General features: G+C 42.1%; 1 long non-coding RNA gene across 8 annotated transcripts in view; it reads left to right on the top strand.

Annotated features, from left to right (window-relative positions):
- The window catches only part of LOC125982473 (uncharacterized), a 146,296-nt gene that overhangs the window by 98,009 nt on the left and 25,277 nt on the right, over positions 1–23,010 (top strand). For all 8 annotated transcript variants that reach the window (XR_007486419.2, XR_007486402.2, XR_007486404.2 and 5 more), the window contains exon 3: positions 13,646–13,806. This is a non-coding gene — a long non-coding RNA (uncharacterized lncRNA). The remainder of the gene's footprint in view (positions 1–13,645; positions 13,807–23,010) is intronic.

The raw sequence follows: 23,010 nt of genomic DNA on the forward strand, positions 1-23,010 counted from the left end.
GGCGAGCGCACGCGCGCGCGCACACGCATTGGCAGAAGACGACGAGCTGTCTTTGTCTTACAGGAGCCTCAAAGTCCGATTAGATTGAGAGGCACGCGTGAGGGGTTTGTCAAAAATACGATGATCGACAGCACTTTGGTTGTGCTGCATGGGGACTTCTCTGGAGCGCTGTCACTGTCACAAAATCCGACGCGGATCTGCCGCTTGACGGGGATACGACACGGGACTGAGACTGATCGATTCCCAAACTGACAACCTCAATCTGATTCGGCTGCGGCGCTGCTTTATTTTTTGTGTTAGGGTAAAAAAAAAAAGTCCCCGTTGCTTGGGTGTGTGGTATAATTTGTATGCCAAGATTTAGTGACGATGGCCTGCGCAGCCATGAAGTAAAGTCCTGCTAAAGAGCTGAGTGAAGATTTTGACCTTGACCTTTCTGGTTCCTCAGGTGTGCCAACACGTATCAAGATAATCGGGCTAGCTTTGGTGCCCCGCCCAACCAAGGATGTCAAAGGCACAACTATTTGATTGCTTCTAAGATTGCCTCATGAGATTATCCTTAGGTTGCCTTTGACCACCTTGGTCGGAGGGGAAAAAAAAAAACAAGGGTCGAAATATGTTGGGCCAACAATCTGAATTATTGAACCCGTTTAATATTTAGGACCAAAAATCTTGATACGTGTGGGGAAACCTGACTCTCGAGTCATTTGATTGTGTGGATTTTGACGTCAACAGGATGTAGTCAAGAAAACACCCTGACCGAGAAAAAAATAAATTAATTAAAACAAACATACCTGACGGATTTTTTTTATTTTTTTTTACATCATTCAACAGCACTTTTCAGAAACATTCCAATTACTGGTTGCCACCATCTGGAAGAGCCATGACCTGTTAACATTGGCATTCCTTTCATAGTCAATGAAAACGATCAATATTCACAGCTAGTGTATCGCTAATCTATCACAAGAGATTGTGAGAGGTTGACCTATTGATATATTTTTTCGCCGGTCCGAGTTTGTACCTCTGTTACTGTGTTGTTTTCCGTACATTCCACGCATGTTTTTCGTTTCTAATGCGAAAGTCGACACTCACCGCATTTTTCCCCTTCAAAGTCGCCTCCTGTTGTGCATTGTGATCACAATAGTGTCAATCTCGTACCTTCAAAGCGTCATCTCCGTTTGCAGCTCTGAGTGGCCGCCTCGCCTGCGTCTCCCACTTGCAGCTTTGATGGCAGCTCTCAAAACAGCTGGACAGATTGAGACACACAAAATCCAAGCAAGACAAATTATTTGGATACATTTTGGACATAGCTGAAATGTAACCTGTAACCAATTTTCAAGTTCTTCTAGAAATGTTGCCACCTAAGAGGCAATTGGATCTCTTAAATGCTTGAGTAGAAAAGACCAAATTTGACAACATATGAATCCGATTCCAATGAGCCGTTTGGTTTTGCAATATGATGTTCACTCATTCTATGATGGCAAAATTTCAACAGTAAAGTAGAAGCTATTTGTTAAACACGGTCGTATAATTAATTCCAATTAATTATTCGACAGGACACTTTTTGGGATCTGCTTAACTCCTCTTGCTTTTCCTTTCCTCTCTAATTAGCTCTAACTTTACAACCAAGCGTTTGATTATTTAGTGAACACATTTTTTTGTTGAATCAAATGAAAGCACAGAACAATTAATAGCTTAGGTAGATCAGATGGGCTTTACATCTGCACACAACCTTTTTGTATCATCGTGAAATGTTCATCAGTTTCACTTATTAGTAGCCTTATCTGTTTTTTTGTACCATTTCAACTTATTAATTAGACTCTAACTGCTTAACTTTAAATTAAACAAAAAAGGAGGGATATTGGGGTGTTCTAAAACTTTTGAGCAGTGGCGTGTCTCGATTAAGAAAAATGTAACGCAACTATCTTGCTTGCACATTTTGACTCCAGCGCTCCTTAGTGAAGTGACAGAGGAATCATTTTAAGTCAAGTCCTCTGCTTTGGCTGGACCGATTCCAAAAAGTCCAAAAAAATGAAGATTATGTAATCTAAAGGCCAAATCTCATAGAAAAGCTTGTTCTTCCTAAATAAAGTCGGACTTTTCTTTTTCTGCGTTATCACCATCTAGTGTGTGTATTGTGATTTTTATTATTTTTAGCTGAAGTTTATTTATTTATTTATGATCTTCACCAACTATAGTAATTTATTTGATCTTATTTCTGTTTGAGAAATGTTGTCTGCAGCCGCAGCGACACATGCTTGTTTTGTCCAGCGATATGAGCTTTGTTGAGGTGGCGGAAAAGAAAAGCTCGGCGTGGTCCCTTAACAAAGCGTCGTTTGAAGCCGTGCCAAGTGATTGGAAATAATCGAGTGACAATAATCAGATGAAAAGAGCGGCAATCTCAATAAAGTTTGTCATTCAGCCATTCAAGGCTCAATCATATCAGAGGTGTTTTGCATAACTAAGAGACACTGCTTCTAATCCTCAAAGGGTGCGGGGGCGACTTGGCTTTGCACTGTAGTCATTCAAGGTCACAACCTGGTAGGAAATATGGGCTGCCATAGCAACACAAAGATGGCCTCAGAAGGCTTAGCATAATTCTACCCTAATAGAAAAATAACAGCGGCAAATCCCGTCCTTAGTGAGCGCGCTTCTTTGACCCGGGCCGACTCCCACCTGTGAAGCGCCTAGTCACCAAACCCAGTCGCTAAGGCTGTGCCGAGATGAAAAAGAGCCCACCTCTGGATTGGGGATGGGCGCCCTAAGCCGCCGCCGCCAAATTCTTTCCCCTCTCTGAAGCCGGAATCAGCCCTGCCGAGCGTCTAGCGGCGAGCTTTGGCTTTTTTTTTTTTTTTTTTTTTGAAGGCGGACAACATGTGCTGCCAAATGAATCGTGCTCTCTATATGGCTCTCCACTTTGAAGTGCTTGAGCCACACTCTGAGAAGAAGAACTTTGGTAGAGGAAATTGGCTTCTGTGGGATAAGATCTCAGCGCGGTTCCCCTCTGTTTGGGCCAATGTTGTGAAGATGAGTGCGGTGTCACAGTGGGAGCCCACGTGGCTCTAAACCTGCCTGGTAACCGTGCCCTTCCCCTCTTGATTGCATCTAATCCCCCCCACCCGCCTGCATTGTTGCCAGGTACCACGGCGACCGGTGGATCCTTGTCGCTGCGAGTAGCATCCCGAGTGATGAGAATAAATTACGCCGCTCCGGAGTAGGAGGCATGTAAGTACGCTGACTGCTTGTTACCATCAGCGAGGAGCTGTATACGGGATGCAGTCATGTTGGTGATATCAGGCTGCGATCAAAGGCTGCGAGGAATTATTACTGTCAGAGGCGGATATGGAAATCCAATCAGTGCCGCGTGGTACTGTAGGGTTTATTGTTGATGTTTGGCATGTAAAGGATAAGGAAGTGTTTGCATGATGCAAGACTGAGTTCCTGACTCAGACATTTTTTTGCCCGTTGGTTCACAAAGAAGACATTTCTTTGGGAATGTTCTCATCTTTTGGTACAATGTTCCAAAGCAATATTGCCATTCATATCAGTGCCTGTGGTAGTTTTCCTTGATATCCTGATGCTAATATTATCAGGCTAACAATGTGTGGGTTGCTGAAACATTAATGCTGGGCCGCATATGGCCCGCTGGACGGACTTTGAACACCAGTGAGCGTTGCATCATACTGAGGTCTGTTCCTAATAATTTGCCACCAGTAGGGCAGCTATCACGATTGCTTTGAACATTTATGTAGAATCTTAAGTTTTTGTTTTACAGTATCAGAAAAACATGTATCTATAAAATCCGATTTGATAGATTTCCAAGAAGTTGACATGACTTCACAGGAGAACGTTATATCTGTAAATTGAATATATTTTGTTTGTTTATTGCTAAGAGTGCTTCAAATGAGATATGATTGTTGTAATTTCACGATAATTATGTTTATCTTAATATTTGGGATTAGCAAACAGACTGATGAATTCCGGCTTGGATTTTTTTTGGGGCGGGGATAGTATGACTTCGCTAGAGCTTCTTGTCTTACCAACTCATCTTATAGCTGTTAGGCAAATATGTAGAACTCATATTGATATTCTTCTTTTTTACCCTTTCTATAAATACTGTAGCGAGATTTAAAAAAAACACCATCTTTGCACTTCATACCTTAGAATTCCGCTTATGGCGAAGAATCTTTGGTTTCTCGTGTGCATTATGGAACGATTCTCAGCGTGTCTTCCCATTAGGCAGACGGTGACTTTCATAATGACGCTACAAGGGACTCCCGTTCATTTCACCGCACTTCTACAACGTGTCCGAGCGGAGTAATTAAATCAACCACGTTAAGAACGACCGTTGGACAAGAATCCCAACTCTCGACCCTGGAGGCGACGGCACCGAACGTCCATGTGTTAAAGCCCTCTTTGTCCATCTTATGCCCGGCACCTTTCTACATCAAAGCGGACTCGGGCGCATGTCTTAAAGATTCACATCTCCATGAAAGAATGGCCTCTGCTCAGATACGGACACCTCTGGCCTCATTTACCGCGCGCAGTCTCCTTCCTGTCTCCGGGCCTCGATCCAAGTATAGAGCGGCGATGTGACGAGATCACACAGAGAGGTGCGGGGACTTGAAGGCAAAGAGTTACTGCGCATCTTACCAGGAGTCTCCAAAGGCTTCTATTAAAACACGCTCAATATGCCGGTCAGGGCTTTCAAAGTGCTGCACAGCCTCTAGCCCCGGCAAACTCAAAGGGCAACGGTGCACACGGAGTATAAGGGGAATCAGGCTCCCATTAATTTAATGAGTCCAGGGTATTAGTATGCTCTAGCCAGCTGTGAAGTCTCCCTTTTAAGGAGTTCTAAGTCGAGATCCACCAACTTGGCGGGGACAAAGGAGGAGAGCGGATGATTCGCGCTCATCTAAACTGAGATCAATTTCTCACTGCTACCCCCTCGGTGGTTACTTAACACGTCTTTGTGAAGGGAGATCTCGTCAATGGCATCTGCACTAAACTGATTCCCAAAAAGTGTGCCGTGAGATGCGTGACCTGGGAAATTAGCTGATTCCGCTAGATTGGTCAGAACATTATTTACTACACGTAATGCAGAATTAGGAGTTGTGAAGACGTATACTCTCATTCCAAAGAGATATGTAGTGTCTAAAGTTACAAAATAACTTTTAACGATGGTTTTTGTTGCTCTCCAAGAATTACGATGACATTGCAAGTGAATTTATACCAAAAAGGATCGGTGCAATGAATAAGTGATCTATCCCAGAAAACAATTCAATCGTGACGTTTGCATTGCGAACCCGAAGGCACTTTTACGTCACATTCAGACGAGAGTAGAGGGTGAATAGATTATTCTCAAAAACAATATCCATGTTCAATAAAATGTTTAGACTAATAGGAACTCATAGAACATCAGGATTTAATTTTCCTTCTATTTCCAATTTATAGTCCCACTATTGAGGACAACACAGTTTTCAGTGATTGCGTGTTTTTAACAATCATCAAAAATGGACAATGGTCTGTAAATAGAGATTACGAAACAGTTCCAACCTGTAAGAGATTACAGACCCACGGTTTTCTAGGACCCGTCAACCAGGAAGTAGCAGCTGCAGGAGCTAATTAAAGTCAAAGTAACACGGTAACATAGCCCAGTCCGGCGCCACATCAAACACCGGTCGTCATGGCAGTCCGCCGTCTCATCTCTGGCCCATCCGAGCCCTTCGTGACCTGCGCTCAGAGCCCACTGGGTCCTCGACCCTGACCCGAGTGCTTCGGAGCAGTGGGGGATCCCTGCGGGAAGGGTTGCGGGGGCAGCGGGCACCTGGAGCAGACCTACCTGCCTGCGAATCTGCTTACCAAACTGCGGCCATGCGTCTGGCTGCGTCTGTTTGGACTCTGACCTGCACAACAAAGCAGAGGAGAGCGTCTGGGTTAGAGGTCGTTGGAGAGAGGGCAGACTTGGTGAAAACACACGTAAGAAACGCGGTGGCTAGTTGTGATCAGAGGAGCACATGTGGCTCAGCTGAGGGAGAACCAGATGCCGGAGATGTCTTCATAAGCCCTGTCAACACGCGACGTTAGACGTTAATGAATGACAGAGTGCAAAAATACTGTTGATCTGCAACAACCACCATCGGTACCAGTGGCTCGCAGTCACATTGAACATATTCGGTAGACATCTGCTTAGTGGAATGCAGCACATATGTTTGGTATGTCTATAAGTTAGCAGGTCACTTTCTGGTTCAAAGAATATGATATAAGGTAGCAGTATAACGTTTAAAATTACTTAAAATCTATAAGACTTCTTCATGGGGCCTGAAATGAGTAGTCGACTCATCAGTGACTCGACTCACACAGATATGTATATATGTATATGTGTGTGTGTGTGTGTGTGTGTGTGTGTGTGTGTATATATATATATATATATATATATATATATATATATATATATATATATATGTTTTCCCAATATTCGGGGTCAGAAATGCTTGTGAATATGACGTAAGTTCTATCACACTGCACAGAACGTTTCAAATCAAATGCTAATTCTTTTTGCTTCCAACACAAGACAAAATAAGAGTTAGTATTTTCTTCTTAGAACTCTGGAGGTCCATGATGGAAAGAAGTGCATTCAACACTGATTCAAATGTATAAGGAGCGTGGCAGAAGGCTGTGGGTGTTATCTACGTGAAGTGCTGCATGGCCATGGCTGCTGCAATGTCACACTGTTATTGGCCATAACTGCGATGGCATGTATGACCGCTCTAGTAAACAAATATTTTTTAACATTTTATCTTTTTAACCAGCTTGTTACTTTTCAGTATGACTGAGCTACAAATACTACCCCTCACTCCAACTGCACATTATATTTGTCAAGACAAAATGTTGGACGGAGCTTGTGTTGGATTGCGCTGGCTTGCCTAATGTCGTGTCCAGTGGGTGTACATACGTCCTCATGTTCAAGGTGACTGACTGCGAGCGTCTCTTGTTCCTGCCGTCTCTCTTTTGCACGTTTCCCTGCCAGGCTGGTCTCTGTAGCAGTCCTCTCCCCAAACTGTGCAATCAGCAGATGTCTTTATAGAGCAGCCCACTGCCACATGCACTCCTCGCGTTCTCTGCCAGTTTCAATTTGGCCACGGATAATTCTTTTTTTTTCTTTCTTTCTCCTTTCCCAACGATTATTCTTCCTCTTCCAAACCGAACAGACAAGCAGACGCATTTATTTGCTGCTCCTTAACGCGGCCTCAGGTTGCCGCTTAAGTCAGCGCTCGGAATCCACGCGGCTCAATAGACGCAGGTTGTCCGTCCCATTGTAGTGCAAAAGAGCTGATTTAAACAAACCCTAGCAAGTCAATGAAATCCTCCGCCCTTTGTAAAAGTGAAGTCAGACCGACTGATCCCCTCGCTGGGATAGCTTCAATTATATCATCACAAAAGGACTGGCGAAAGACTCAACTAAGCAAAAGTTGCATTTCCGCAGCACGCAAATTGATAGCAGTCATTTGTACCTAATGGTTTTCAAACGTTAGCAACTGTTTTATCTTAATAAGAATCCCCAACGCACACACAATTTTGCAAAATTCACAAACCCAATACACAGCTCTTTTCCACTTTTTTTTTCAAAACAAATTTTAGTCTTAAATGCTTAGATCACATTATTTTGGGGAAATAATAAGAGATTTGTTGTTTGTGACCCCCATCCAAAAAAATGGCAGTTTCCAACTAAATACATGCCAATAAATGTACAAAATCTCTCTAAGTAACTAAAGCAGCTCCGTAGCAAATAAATGTGGTAATACATTCAAGGTTAGTAATACTGTGACATAAAAAAGAACCATTTGTTCCAGAAAATATCAAGTGTGCAAAAGTTTCAGCTAACCAATTCCAAATGTCCCAAAATGGTGTTAAACTGGGTTGAGAATCCCAGTGAGGAGCCTGCCTCTTGATCCCAAGCCGCTCCCGCCCAAGCCTGATCCCCCGCCCCTTTTTAGCTACTTTTATCTCCCACAGCAGGTAGTTTGTCACAGATGTGCTATGAAATCCAGCACATTCACTCCATTTTAAAATATCAATAAGTGTTGCATTTGTGTTGTTGTGGGAGGGCAATTTGTATTTTATCAGGTGGAGAATTGCATGTTTTCAACAAGTGTTGGGAAAGTTAGATTATATATTGTAAACTGATTTATTTACAACGAGTCACATTAAAAATGGGCATGCATCATATTGTTCCGCATTTTAACGACAGGTGCAATATTGTCACAGAGGAACTTGTGTATGATGATGTCACTATATTGGTAGCATTGTGATGCCATGTTTAATGGGAATTTTGGCTTTTCCCCATTTTCAATACGAAATAAGAGTTTATAGATCTAATTGTCCTTTGTATTATCCCCTAACTTACTAAAGATACGAGGAAAAACAACTCAGCAAATTGTTTTGGAGCAAACAATTTTGCTTGTTTTATTGTGCTAACTAAAATTATTGCCATAAATGTCAGAAATTCATATTTTAAAGATTTGATAACTTAAATTGCTGTTTTAGCCTTCCAAAAATACAAATCGGTTTACATAATGTAGAAATATCATGTTGCATTTGAACATATGAGGTGAACGATAGATAATCCAGAATAAAACACATTAAAAAAAGAACATAAAACATTTAATCAAGTACACTGGATACTTAGAATGAAATTTCGATGCTGTCTTATTAAATCAAATCGAATAGAACTTCATCATCACTGTCACAGGAACAATAACATTCACACTTTGTAGCATTTTTTAATACAGGTATGTAAGCACACATTAATCAGAAGAAATTTACAGAAAAAAAAAAGCCTGATAGTTTAACTTGACTTAACTTAACTTTGTGCACCACACCCCTCCTTGCATGCAGCATGTTAGCAACATGTCAGCAACATGTCAGCGACATGCCAGAGCTGCCTCGTCTGTCACCGTCCCTGTCAGATCGGTGCAAAAGGGTGGCAGACGTGCGAAGGCTTCAACTCCTCTCGCCAAAAGCAGCCGTCCAAATAAAAACCGAGAGAGCGCAGCGCTGTATAAATCCCAATAAAAGTTCTCCAAAGTGGAAAATAATAAGGCAGTTAACAGAACAGCACTAAGACTTTGCTTTAAAGAGTTTATGCGACCTATTTTTTTTAAGAGCCATTCTGTTAATGTGTGAAGAGAACTTCATGAATCCACGTTTTTATGAGCCATTTTGTAAGTGTAATGAAATGGAGATAAGGAGGTGTGTGTGTGTGTGCGTGTGTGTGTGTGTTAGCGAAGACTTTAGAGTTGCGCTCTTGGCACGCCATTTCTTTTTCACTCCATTTGGTGACAGATTGGGTTGAGATATCGTCCTATCTTGGCAGCGGTGCTCGCAAGCGTTACAAAGTCAGGGTGAGGTTTCGCACCTTGCCTGACGACCCAAATCGACCTGGTTCCTTCAGTGAACACTTTCTCTGCACGGGCCTCCTCTTTGGCGTCTGGGCCCAGTTTGGATAATTGTCTGCTACAGTTAGCCGCTCCGCTGCAAAAGGTTGTCTTTGCAGTGTTAATTGAACTCCAGAAGTACTTACTACTTCTAGTATTCTAGAATTTTGTACTAAAAGCAGTGACTTTAAAAGTCAGTAAAGTTATAACAGTCATGGCCCAAGTACAGTCAATTCAGTTGTGTTTAACTTTGAAATTCAATACTTTTGCATTATACTTTTAATATGCAATACATTTTAAATGAATTAAGGAAATTGGTTTTCCATATTTAAATGCAGTATACATGTTCAAATAGTGCCCCACAATTCTAACTTTGTTTTAATGCTGATTGTGATGGTGGTGGTGGTACTTGAAGAGCAACATTTTTTTCACATGGTCCAAAAAGTTTGAGAACTACTTTCAGTTTGTGTGATTCGCGATTAAAATCCAACCATTACAATGAGAGCAACTTTTTAGCCCTGGTTAGAAACAGCAGCGGCATATGCATGAACATACAGTATTTGCTTATAGCATTAGCGTATAGCGTAACCTAGCATACCTTTTTCGAAAGGGAGCGCTACCACTTTGATACACCCTTTTCTCAAATTCTCAAATTACAACCACCTTTAATTATATTGATTTATATGAAGACATTTCTCGTGCTAATTATTTTACAATAATCACCAACAAGGTTTTAAACCAGCTAGCAAAAAGATACATCTTAATAATTAACCTTTTATTTCCATGAATCACTGGATGTGTTTACATGTAGCGTGGCATGCGTACAGTATGTCTCCCGCTTTTAGAAAACAATTTAAAAATAAATAGATCACAGAAAAATTCCCAAGTGTCACAAATTAATTTTCCCGCTCTGGTTTCTTGCATAAATTAGTTTTTCACTTTTCATGACAATATGAGCATGAGTGTGTCAGTGGTCTTCTACAAAGGAATGTTTTGCTTTACGTACACTTTTTAAACTCCCACATTAAGTATTAGAACCTGGAAAGCTGTACAAAATGTCCTGCCAATACTTGCGCCGCACAAATTAATGTAATGATAAAAAAGCAGAGGCAAATCTTGCACAATCTTGTCAGTTAATAAATCCGCAACCAAACGAAAAGTAGAGCAGGATTCATCACCAGTTTCAAACTTTTCTTTCTATTCTCTTACATTTGTTTTTTTAAAAAGCGCTTAAGCCTTGTTTATTTTGTCATGAATGACATTTTTTTTTTTAAACATTGTTAATGATATTAATTACCCGCAGTACCTCCACTGTACTTTTGTGTTGGAGCACAACAAGAACTAATTTGCTTTTTTCTGCAAACTCACTTGGGGCTAAAAGCCTCCGAAGCTGTTGGCTTTGCAAATGTATGCGTCAAAGTCTATCAAGTGAGCACCTGCAGCCGTAATGCGCGCGCACGCATTTGTGCGAGTGTGCCTGTCCTGTTGTCATCCAAACAAATGCTGAGTGACGTGCAGCAGCACACATTGTCGGAGCGAGTGGCGTGACAGCAAGCAGGGTTCAGACAACTGTTGTGATGTGTTCAACATTCAGTGTTGACTTGACAAATGCGTTTTCATGCTAAACATAAGTCAACAAAGTCCAAGTCGCCCATGCAAGTCCAAATAATTATTAGTAGGTCAGGCTGACAATTGTATTTGCAAATTCTGTCTAATCACCTAAGTGAAAATCAAATGACAAATTGAGATGACCTAAATTCTATGTAAATATGTCATGGAAAGGAAGCCCGGAAAGCAAAGTTCAGTCTTCATCAGGATAGGCCTGAAATATGAGGAGACTTTAATTTGACAGTGTGAAATTGGAGCACCTTTGCAGGACATTTTTTCTATTTTTCTCTTGTCAGTAGCTCGCATTTGTCTCATGAATCTGTTCTTTTTTTTCTTCTTTTATTCCCTTTTTTTTCCCCTCGCAAAAAAAGTGAGGTGGAATGGTGGTGGGCTCATTAAGGCAAAATTTGAAATCATTCAGGTGAGGCCATTACAGGCTGGACCATTGTGGGGAACCTTTTATTGCAAAAGGCTGCGATTTTTACCCCTTCATTCCACCTTGGCTTTCAGGCTAATTAACCTTTTTTTTTTCTTCCAATTTTGATATTCCAACTGTTGTGATTTTATATGAGCATTTTGAAATGGAATGTACAGAACCGGCCAAAACTATAAACACAAAAAACAAAAACCCTCTTTTCAGTTATGCACGTACAATCTCGTTGATCCCCCCCACCCCCCTCAATCTCCTAATTATAAACATTAATATTAAAATGTCACAGAAAGAAATTATGTATTTTTTCCTTACGCGCAATGATTTCATATACCAATGATATATGACAATAACGGTGTTTTGTGTTATTGGCACACATATCAATACTATACTATTAATAATAATAAATACATTTTGTGATTTTGCATCTTTGTAATAAATTTTTGCCAAGCAAAAGACATTTTAACAAAATTGAAATAGTGTAGCCCGTAAATTGTCTACAATGTTTTTTGAATTTTTGCGGTAAAATTATCCAATACATTAATCCAAACAAAAAAACGAACTGCATATTTTTTGTGACAATTTCATCAAATACGGTAACAGCTAAATAAATGTAAAATCTACCGAGCAGGCAGCGTGAACCAAATATTTGTTTTAATTTTTAATTTAGACAAAACGACGGTGAACTCGAACGAACAAATAGTCTGTTATCTAAAAAAAGTTGATATTTGAAATATAATTTTTTTTTCCAAAATGACTTCTGAGTAGCATTTATTTCAATGAACCCTTTCTCCTGTGTACATTAAAATAAAACTTAGTTTGCTGAAGATGCCATCTGTTTTCAAATGATATTGTGTTATTTTTTTACTTTTTGTAAAACTTGTATCAAAAGCAAAGAAATTCATGAGCTCTCGAGTTGAAGGTGGACCATTCTTTCATTTGCTTCTTCAAGAGACTTGTCTGCCCGCTTCCATCATCAACAATTATTAGTACGTAAGCATAAATGCAAGCTGCAGTTGCTAATCAAAGCAAAAAAATAAATAAAATACAAACTAAATCAAACAATTAAGTCCAATCGGATCGTATGTAACCGTACTATCAGTTTGCAACAATTAAAAGTCTTCCGCCATCTGTTTGGCTGATTCAAGCATCAGCGCCCTCCCATCTTCTCATTAGCACACTTGTTCAACATATAGTCAGCGTGCAACAAATAAGAAACATTTGTCTTTTTTTTTTTGCTGATTTATTAAAAAAACAAAAACAGATCACATCATAGCAATTCCAAGTATTTATTGTCATCAACTTGTGTTAAAATCATCTCAAAAGGCTCAACTAAATAAAAGTGACATCTTTCTTGTCTTTGTTTCTTTGTAACTTGAAGCAAACGGCGCAGCCTCTCCAAAAAAAATGTACCTCCAGCCACACTTGAAATGTGAGGAAAAACTAAAAGTATAGCGAGGGAGGAAAGTTAGCAGTCCTCCGCCTTTTCTACAGGGCTTCCAAAGAAAACTCTCTCTCACATGATTACTCAAAGTTAACCTTACGCATGGGGAGGGAGGGGGGGAGGGGGGGGGAGGCGTTTGAAGACTTTCCTTGTGTCATAGTAGCAAGTACTTTCAACTGCGACGACTCAAACAGACTTTCATATGAAGCTGTCACATCACAGTCATCTCCAAACACCACATTCTGCCTCAAAATATTTATGTAATCACTCATTGTAATAGAGAAGTTTGTGTTATTTTATTTAAGCCCGCTTCCTAAATTCACGCCATCGGAAAATTCAATAAAAGCCCGTAGTGTGGGACGGACATAATTGAGACGATTTAACACAAACTTTTGTGTGTGTGTGTGTGTGTGTGTGTGTTTGTCTCTTGGATTTGTTTATTAATTTATTTTATTTGCGGCATAGGGCAGGGAGTGGGATGCTTTTGGTGTAAATCTTCAAAGAGCATCAGCTTCATTTCTTCCCTGTTTGCTTAGCAACAGCGGCCATTTTGTCTGCATTTGCATTGGTCCAATTTGTGCTTGATATTCAAGCCCACATTTTAAATACTTATTTTTTTCGACTTCAATGTGGTAGATGTATGTTGTTGTTTTTTTATTTGAATTATACACAACCTTTTAAGTCGATGCTAGAAGATTAAAAGATGTTTTTTTTTCTCTCGTCTTATAGGGGAGGTACACACTCGCATAATGGAACGATCCCTTCCTCGATGTGCCCGTCAACCACCCGCTGCTGCTGCTGTCACAGCCCGAGCGCAAAGAGAACCGACCGCAGTTGAAATTTATCGGGCCACCGGTCATCTCGCTTTGTTCCTCGGTCACGCCGTGCAGGTAGGAGCCCGACGGGCCTCCTTTGTCGAGACGGCTCAATTGTTTTGGTCTTTCTGAAATGTCCAAATTCACTCTGATGCTATCAATTAGTTAGCACTTTTTCACATGGCCGTAATAATTTAGCGGGAATCGATATATTTTTAATCGCATTTGCACAGATGGATATGCCAGGAAGTTATTTCATTATTTTTTTTCTCCGAATTCATAAGATAGCACGTCACGTGACCGCAAACCAGTCAACAATCACATGCTCACATACGGTCTGACAATGTGATTTGCCTGTGCAGCATCTCACAAGCTGCTTGTCACTTCCTACCCTGCGACTCTGACAACCACTTTGTCACGTTCAGGAACTTATGGCAACCTGCGGATGTGTTGCCCACATCTGGGGTTCGCATTTACCTTGTCAGAAGAACATCACATCTGTCCTATCTGCAACTGTCATCTCAGATATTTGCAATTTGTCATTACAAATATCAAAAATTCAGTAGGAGATGGGAGAAAATGTGAATTACAAACACCTGCAACTTCTCTTTGAGATATTTCCAATTGGAGTCGGACAAGTCAACTGTATTGAGGATATCTGCAACCTCCGTGGAACATTCTCGATAATCTGTGTCACTGGAATTGTAGATATTGGGATCTTGACATTATAATGAGATTGGAGTCCTAGATAAACCATAATGGGGAACTTCATACACATGAATGGCCAAAGTGACATCATAGGCCCTACTGAAACGACATTGCACAAATCCGTAATTCAGCTGTCTCCAAGCAAAACTGAGTTACAGATTTCTCTCCTTTCACTTTCGGTCACAGAATGAAACTTCTCAGCATTCAAAAAGTCAGAAAGATGTTGTCAATCCAGATAGCTTGCCATGGTTACCCAAGTTGGTGCCCCCACAATGCCCCCCCCCCCTCCACACACACACGCACACACGCACACACGCACACATATGCACCCACGTATGAGCCCACAGACTAACCTCCATACCGCAGGGACAAATCCACAGAGAGAAAGCAAGCCTCGGCCAAAATGTCCGTGTTCTAGTCACACAGGGTCACGGTGTTGTCGTGACGGGAGTCGAGGGGAGTTGGGTGTCAACGCAACTGGGCTGCAAACTGGTTTCCCAACTGCGGAAAGCGGCCCGAGACGGCGCTCGGGTTGCGAGGTGGACACAGAACTGAATCAGGCCCGGGCCGGCTCAGGATGGGGAGCACCATGGGAGAGGGAGGCGGCTCTATGGCCAGGATTTTGGGGAAGGATTATGAATTGAGACGTACAGCTGGGAGGCTAAAGTTACACTTTTCATTAGCACTACCGAGGGGGTCCTGCCTGCTTTTGGGAAGCCGGTCTCATTTGTGAGGACCTCGTAACCAGCCCCCCCCCCCAAAAAAAAAACCCCGCCTGCCTTTCTCTCAGAGTTGTTGTTCTGCAGGCACATTCTTCACCTGAGGATTGTTGTTTTTGATACGGTCAAAACCGGAAGGGACGTGCTGTTATGCTTTTTTTTTTGTTTTTGTGCCAGGAGTGAAAAAAATTATAGGGGGTGGAGCGGGTGCATTGTGAAAAAGTAGTCATTCACCAAAAAGAACCCGAGTAGAGCGAAAGAGAGAGAGCGAGAGAGCAGTATGCCCCCTTCTGGCTCTTTTCTTCTCTGGCTCTTTTCTTCTCTTCTTTCCCTGCCGTTTGGAGATGTGAAGAAATGTCTTTTGATCAGCTCCGACAGAGGCCGGGCCATGTGAAGAGGGTTGCTGGCGGGTGCTCTGCCAATCCGCGTGAGGCAAAAATGTCCCTAATAAGAGCGTAATAAGCTAACGAGTGGCGGGCGTCTGTCTGATCCGCGTTGTGGGAAGCGCCTGTGCCAGGACGCCCGGCGCCGTCTGACGTGTCGCCGCCTTTAGAGCTCTTTGCCAGGTCAGCGGCTTTCACCTGCGTGGACGCACCCATATGCTCCCTCAGAAACCCTCAGTGGAGTTTTGCAGCCTGGTGAATGTTTGTTTGTTGTAAGGTATATTTGGGTGATGTGTTAAAAAAAAAAAAGAGAGCTGATAAATGTTAAAGTTATGAGTCATGTTTGAAGGATGAGGCGACAGTCGTCATCCATGGAGTCTAGAAAAAAAATCAACTCTATTTGGACAAAGTCAGCAAAAGACAATAAGCGTACAAATAAAGTCTAATTTGTTACTTTCTTGTATGACTGGACTTAAGGCAAAAACGAGAATTTCCATCCTCACGATGGAGCTATTGCTTACTCCGATTGTTTTTTCTGGGAACGTACAGTGCAGTGTAAAAGTCACCGCGAGCTTTGTTGTTTTAATGACCATTTTCACAGCAGTCCATCCGACACAGTTAAACAAAAACACACATAAAGGCATTAGCATTAGCTCGCCTTCTATTCCATTTCCATTTAATGGAGTCAGGATCATGCCAATGCCAGGCCTTTGAAGGAGTTGTTCTTCTTTTCGTTTGTGATCGTTATAGCGTTACCATGGTGATGGTGACCTTGGACTTTTGCGCGGTACTTTACGCACGTGAGACAAACACTTTTTAAGGTGTATCATTGCAGAAATGTCTTTATATTTTGGCTGGCGAGTTTATATTGCTTGCTTACGTTTCTACAGTGTTTCAGAGCTATAATGGTTACAATTTAGTGATGTAAACATTTTTTTTTTTTAGACTTTGAGCTGCATTGAGATAAGTTTATTTTCAAATATTCACTGCCGACTGGAAGATTCCTGCTAGCTTTGTTAGTGTTTTGCATGGCGTGTTTGGCATTATGTTAGAACATTTGTAAGTTACTTTGATAATTGTCTTTGTTTTATGTTGGAACCTCACTAGGGTCTCAAAGTAGGATTTCAAAATCATGTTAGGGTTTGAAGTATGGTTACGGTTAAAGTATGGTTTCCAAGTAGGGTTGGTGTTTTAAGGTAAAGGTCGAAAAATACGATATATTGGGCCTGAGCTGGTGTGTCTTTGCAAAGGCAAAACCTCAAATCAAAACTTAAGATCATATTGAAATGTGTTGGTGTCCCTAATATAGTGTCCTTTCGGTTTTGGACCCTGCCAAACAAATTGCTCTCACATTTTTCGCGCAACTTGGTGTTTTTCCATTTGCGCACGCACATGCACACACACACACACACACACACACACACACACACACACACACACACATGCACACAAACACTGGTCTCATTGTGTGTTTGAAATGGTCACATATCAAAGGCCTGTGTCCCTGCAGGGTGGATTCAGTGTTGAAGGCCAACGAGAAGATAGTTACTGCTCACAGCTTCTTCTCACAGCCTCATCCAAATAAACACATCATCTGCTGGAAGCTGCGGCACCATGCAACAGTTAACAGCCCGTCTCTGCACGTCCACAGGTGGACTAGTCAGGAGTCGGAGCCTCAATGTAGGCCCACTTCCGGGACTCAGACTTGAATAGTGTGTTTGCTGAATTACGGTGCAGGGGAAGCCGATTAGGACGGCCCGGCGAGGGTGGGGGAGAAGGCCCGCGCCCAGCGGGGAGGAGAGTCCTGCCACGGGAGGGACCAATCAAGTGAGAAGCCTGGACGCCGAGTCCGGGCCGTGGCTTCAGTGGGAAAAGGCTTGGCGGCCGGTTCAGAGCGCCGCAACTTTCACAGATTAGGCGAGCCGCTATTCTGAAGACTGAAAGGGCACGCACAGCACGGCGGCGGCATCAATGCACGCGTGCACGCACACAAACACGCACACGCTCGACTCGACACGCACAAAACCCGCCAACAGCTGGGAGTCGTTATTGCCGCGTTACCACAGCAACAGAATATTTCGGATTGAGCCCAAATTAAGACACTTTAGGATTATTTCTGGGAAGCGATCAATTAATCTGCTTGATATTAAGCCTTTTGAGAGAGACGATAATTGGGCAAAGTTTTGCCGATTAAATGCCGGTCGTCTTTTTGTGTCTATGCGGCAGCATAACATGAATGGTTGGCGAATCATTGTTTGAATTTCCATAAGTTGAATTAAGTTATTATTATTTGGTTCTATTAAGGTCACAAATGATCTTGTTTTGTTTTAAATGCTACTTTTTCATGTTTGCAGTATAATTTTGGCTTGATTTTTCTGATTGTGCGATTAGTTTTTTTCCACTGGTCTGCGTGATGTAGCATTATTTAACATGAGGAAGCAAACCTCTTCCATTGGCGGCTTGCCTTTGCTGACATCATCCTATAACGCTGTCTTTCTTCCCCACGCACACACTTTCTGTCTCCTTGTGCGTTGCTCATCACACTGCGACTTTGAAGTCGCTCACTTCTTCCATTTCGCCGTCTCCAGGTTGCTTTGATTCGCTAACATTCTGTGAATAGTTCCTCTCGTGCCCACCGCCGCTTTCTTCCACCTCTTCCCTCCTGTTCCTTTGCCATCCATAAATTGCAACTTGTCCCATGTCGTTTTATTTTAAGCACGTTTGCAGCCATTTTGGGCCTCCATTACCAGCCTCCCTCCCTACCTCTTCTTGTTCACTGTTGTCTTCATCCATTTAATTGGACCAACAATGCCGCCGAGCAGTTCCACACATGCTCGCTGTGTGCAGAGCAGCGGAAACTATTAAAACATGTTTTTTTTGCAAGGTTTTTGTGTGTAATTTGTGGGGCTACATCCCACTGAGCTACCACCAACCGGGAGAACAGGCAAAGATTGTGTTGTGGCCTGTGTTACGATGACAGGAGAGAGCGGGAGAGGGAGAATGAGGGAGTCGGAGCGGAAAGGGGAGAGCCGGCGAGCAGTCTTTATAGGAAATCTCTACTAAGTGTTCCTAAAGAGTTGGCGTTTTTCCTCCTCTGTGCAAACTGCTTAATTTATTGCATGTCTGCTGAAGGCAACAGCGCTTTATAACCCCACAATAATTTCCCATATGTTCCACATATCACCACCGAGACAGGCCGGTTGGGGAGGGGGAAAAAAAAGACTGAGGCAGCAAGTAGATCATTCTCACACTCACATGCTCTCTCTCTCTCTGTCTCACACGCACACACAAACTTACACAAACACACACCCCGTAAATGCATTCATCTTTGGCTAGTGGCGTCCCGGCACTGTTGCATCATCCATATGTGTTATTCCCCACGCGCCTCGGCACCCATGGGTGGGCAAGGAAATATCAAACTTTGCAGTCGGTGCTGTTTATTTTCATCCTTGAGGGAGCGTCCTTGATAATAGAATACTTCATCACCTCAGGGATTTGTAAAAGTGAAAAGCTGACAGCAAGGTGTGTGCGTGAGGGGGGGGAGAAAGAGTTCTGTATAAATGCCACTTGGCCCACAGGTTGGTTATCTTTTGGATTTAAACAGGCTGTAGCAGAAAAATCTTCTGCCTGTCATTATATACACTGTTGGCAAAGAACGATAAAGAAAGACACATTATTTGTGAATAAATGTGTTTTGGGACCTGTTGGGTGAACCACAGGTTGAAAATCACTGGTTTGACATACCCCGAAATTGATTGCCAGGCCCACATAGAAAAAAAAATGAGCCTCTTTTTTTTTGAGCCTCTTCCCCCATTGAAAATAAATTCATAATAAAATTGTTCTAGCCGTCCAACAACAACATTGGTGCCAGTTCCGTTTGCAGGTCTAAAGCATTTCACATTGTGTGTTAGCATTAAGATACGGGTCATCCAAAGTAAAGTGTTTGTTGGAAATGCTGAGAAGGTAATTCTGTATTTGTTGATTTTATTACGTTAAACCTCTTTTTTTTTAAGACCGACTCCATGTGCTAAACTCCAGCTTGCTGTGATGAGAGCACTTGTATGTCAATTCTTATTTCAGGAAAAAAAAAAAAAAAAAACTGGTCCAACTGCAGCTTAAGAAAGAAAAACATGACATTTTAATTTTATTCTATATATTTTAATTACTTTGTGTCGTACGCAATTTTACAGCTGTGTTTGGATATACTACTTTTTTTATGCTTAGGCCTATATAGCATTGAATGACTGCATTTAGTTTGGTTTGTAAGCCCACTTTAAGGATAATTACCAATCCCATCCACCGGGCACGAGAAGTATTAGTGCTTTGAGCTGAGGTGTATTTCTTCCTTTTTTAAACGAAGCACTCCTGATCTACCATCCATCCACATCGAGGTGTTTGTGTGGTTTGCAATGAAGCATCAAATTGATGCGAGTGTCGCAATCATGCCAACATCAGAAATTAAGAAGCATGCAATCCTGTTGGCGTGCTCGATATATCCACTGATGGGATGGCTACTGAAGGTGGGGGTCGTTGGTGGGAGGCGTGCGGGGGCTCGGGATAGTGAATCTGCTGGTGTTGGAGAGCCAATCGATCCGAGACTGCAGGTGGCCGAGTTCTGAAAGAGTACAGAACAAAATGTAGGCACAGCCTGTAAATATTAATCACTTACGTAAAATAAATAAATAAATAAAGTTATGAAAAATAGCTTCTACTATGTTGTATGATTTGATTTGAAAATAGAAATGTTAATTTGCCGTTATGGAATGTCAAATTCCTGGTTTTGCTGCTCCAAGTCGCTTAATTAATGGAGACAAGCCATCAAGTGAGTGCAATAAATAACAAATGTACGGAGGATGATTTTTCTCATTGATTCACTAAGGAATGAATCATCATTTTATATGGCAAGCCTCTGCATCCTCGTGCAAGTCTTTATTCAAAAAGAAATAGGTTAAGCCTTGATGTTTAAATCACAGGCTGAGTGTAAATCTCCTTAAATCCTGTCATGCTTGTTAGGACAAAAGGCGTGAGTTGAGTCTTTAAGATGATGTTGGAATCAATGGACGATGCAAAAAGGTGCACGCACGCAAGTAGACGCTATGAAAATCAAAAAGGCATTTCCTCTTTTAAGTGAGTATATGCCAAGAGACGTATATGCGGCGGCTTTGAATTAAATAATGATTTTCTCTTCCTGGTGAAGGAAGCCATGGAGACCTAATTGTGGATCAATATCGCTCCTATATCAGAGAGACCCTGCGTGGACTCACTTGTGGCTAATACAAAGGATGACGGAAAATAAAACACATGATGATGAAATCAATAAGAGAAGTGGAACACAATCTCACCTTTTGTTGCTTCATATTGTGAATTCACTTTTTCTAGTAAGTACTCACACTCACCCACGAAAAACAAATGGGTCATAAAATTAATTGACTTCAGTGTTTAGACATTTGTTGCTATACATCTTAATGAGAGTATTATCAAATAGCCTACTGTGTTGCTAGAAAATATTTTTTCTCATTAAACTTTGACTTACGTTCATAAAATTATTTTAGGGAAGAAGGAAGGAAGGAAGGAAGGAAGGAAGGAAGGAAGGAAGGAAGGAAGGAAGGAAGGAAGGAAGGAAGGAAGGAAGGAAGGAAGGAAGGAAGGAAGGAAGGAAGGAAAATGGGCCTACTGTACGTAATAGGGATGATTGATACCATTATTTTCAGATTGCAACCAGTACGAGTCTTGAGGAGTCTCCTTTACCGATACCAAGTACCAATACCACGAGTACCTTTTGTTACAAAAAAATTCCAAAAAGCAATGACTGACGATTTTCACGAAACACCTATACATCCTTGTATTTCAATTTTCTTTACAATGGCAAACTTTCAATTTTTTTAAGAAAGTTTCCCTGCAAATAATTCAAATACAAAAGTGTTCAGCCTCCGGTTAAACATGACCAAACAAATGCTGCTTGAAAAGCATAGCAAAATACTCATTTTTAAGTACAGCTGCATTCGTGGCAGTCGCGGGTTTGATGCAATCGTTTCATTCGCTTTCCCGTTTGTATTGCCGCACCTTAATTGAGGCCAATGACAGGCAGCCTTGACTTCACGGTTGTGTTCCATGGCACTCAAAGGCAGCACACAAACGGGAGCGGTAATGCCTCCGTCAGAAGAAGAAAAAAAAAAAAAAAAACACAGCCAACAGGCTTTATTTGCGCTTTGCTGCGCACAAGCGGGGACGTGATTACGGCAGACGTGAGATGTGATGTTTAGCCGCTGATGAATGCTGCGTGACGCAGCTGAGGCGAACAGTCAGGCTCATCATGACTTCTAGCAGATTTTGTTGAGAAGAATGAGGAGAAAATTGGATATGAGATGAAATCCCTGACCACTGGCTGGATACGTGATGAAAAGGCATATTCTGAGAATTGTGTATTAATGCCCCCCGTGATAAAGACGGCGTCAAGATTAGGGGAAGATGCAGAACGTGGCGGAGGAGCCGTCCGTTATTCACGGGCTCCAAACGCCGCCGCCTGTCAGATAAGAGCGTCCCCTCCGCAGTCGCTTGTAACATATCACACACAAAGACGGAGCAAGAGAAGGCAAATTACAGAGTTGATTAGAGGAAACCAGCACATGTCAAGGACTTCTCTTCATTAGCAGAAAGGCCTTCTCCAAACTCTTCCCGGTGAATGAGCCGCCGTGAATGGGCCGCGCCATTCACTGGGCGTCCTATGCAAACAAGTTGTCCAAGTGGCCCATTGTTTCAAAAGACCTTGTGACACGCACAAAAAAAGTGGGCAATGTCTTGGACACACATGCTCTCCCAAACTCTTTCACGGCCGGGCTAAACGTTTAGCCACCCCGGCTAATTAAGCGCTTTGAAAGAGGGCGCGTCAAAAGAGAGGAGGCGGGATTCAGAGTCCCTCTGACCAAGCCTCGGGTCCAGAGGTCAGCCCCTCTCTGAGACACAAGTGGCGATGGCCTGGCCCCCGGACCTCTGGACGCTAACCCCTAACCCCCGCCGGAGCGAATCAAAGCGCCGAGAGCAGAGGGCGGCACAGACGGGCCTTACAATAACAGGAGGACATCAAAGATAGGGCTCGGATAAAGACGACACCGAGAGAAACCAAAACAGATGCGCCAACGTCCAATTCCTTCTTATTCTGCAGGCAAACTAAATACTGGCTGCAGTATACTTCTGCCAAATGAGGAGAATGACACAGAGCTGTGTGGTTTTGTGCTGCAATCCAATTCACTGCTCTTCTCCTTCTAGTGTGCTTGCTTTGGCCACCAGGAGGCAGTATTGTATGGTTATGCAGACAGAAACGAATGTCTTCTTCTACCATATTGTAAGTTGTAAAATCTGTCAGTTTTCATAAAAGGGTGAAAAATATACGATCATACCTGGAAGATTTTAATGTACATATTGCTTTCATTTTTTGTCCCAATTTGGCAAATGTCGTATTTTTTTATACA

The sequence above is a fragment of the Syngnathus scovelli genome, chromosome 1 (assembly GCF_024217435.2).
Source record: "Syngnathus scovelli strain Florida chromosome 1, RoL_Ssco_1.2, whole genome shotgun sequence".
Lineage (NCBI taxonomy): Eukaryota > Metazoa > Chordata > Actinopteri > Syngnathiformes > Syngnathidae > Syngnathus > Syngnathus scovelli.